This window comes from Quercus robur, chromosome 2 (genome assembly GCF_932294415.1).
Source record: "Quercus robur chromosome 2, dhQueRobu3.1, whole genome shotgun sequence".
In the NCBI taxonomy this organism is placed as follows: domain Eukaryota; kingdom Viridiplantae; phylum Streptophyta; class Magnoliopsida; order Fagales; family Fagaceae; genus Quercus; species Quercus robur.
Genome location: NC_065535.1, coordinates 64,497,267 through 64,497,744, shown reverse-complemented (window position 1 = coordinate 64,497,744; position 478 = coordinate 64,497,267). Strand labels below are relative to the sequence as shown.

At 28.2% G+C, this 478-nt stretch overlaps 1 non-coding gene across 1 annotated transcript; it reads left to right on the top strand.

The window, feature by feature from the left end:
- The first annotated feature begins 371 nt into the window (after positions 1-371).
- On the top strand, positions 372-478 carry LOC126716268 (U6 spliceosomal RNA). The gene has a single exon (XR_007652075.1). It is a non-coding gene; the product is annotated as a U6 spliceosomal RNA (small nuclear RNA).

Below are 478 nucleotides of genomic sequence, written 5' to 3'. Positions count from 1 at the left end.
ATTACTTTTTTAACTGAAATTTCATTTTATTTTAATAAGAAACTATCACATCATTCACTAACTAAATAAAATGTGGAGATTAAAACCCACTATTATTTGTTGTTGTATATTTAAAACAAAATGACACATTCAGTTAAAAAAACACTAGAGATAAACCAAACCCAAAAACCATCCATGTGTAGTATAAGTAATATGATTTTTTTTAATGAGTCATGTGAATTATTTAAATAATATACAAGGATAGTTATATAATTTGCCGAGTAATGTGTTGGAAAAGATAGCTCCATATCGGCCTGGAGTAAAGCTTTTTTTATATAGTTATTTGTTTGTGAACAAATATGTAATGTGACTAAGGGATTCCACTTAAGTATCTTTACTATTAACTAGACATCTGATAAAATTGGAACGATACAGTGAAGATTAGCATGGCCCCTGTGCAAGGATGACACACATAAATCGAGAAATGGTCCAAATTTTT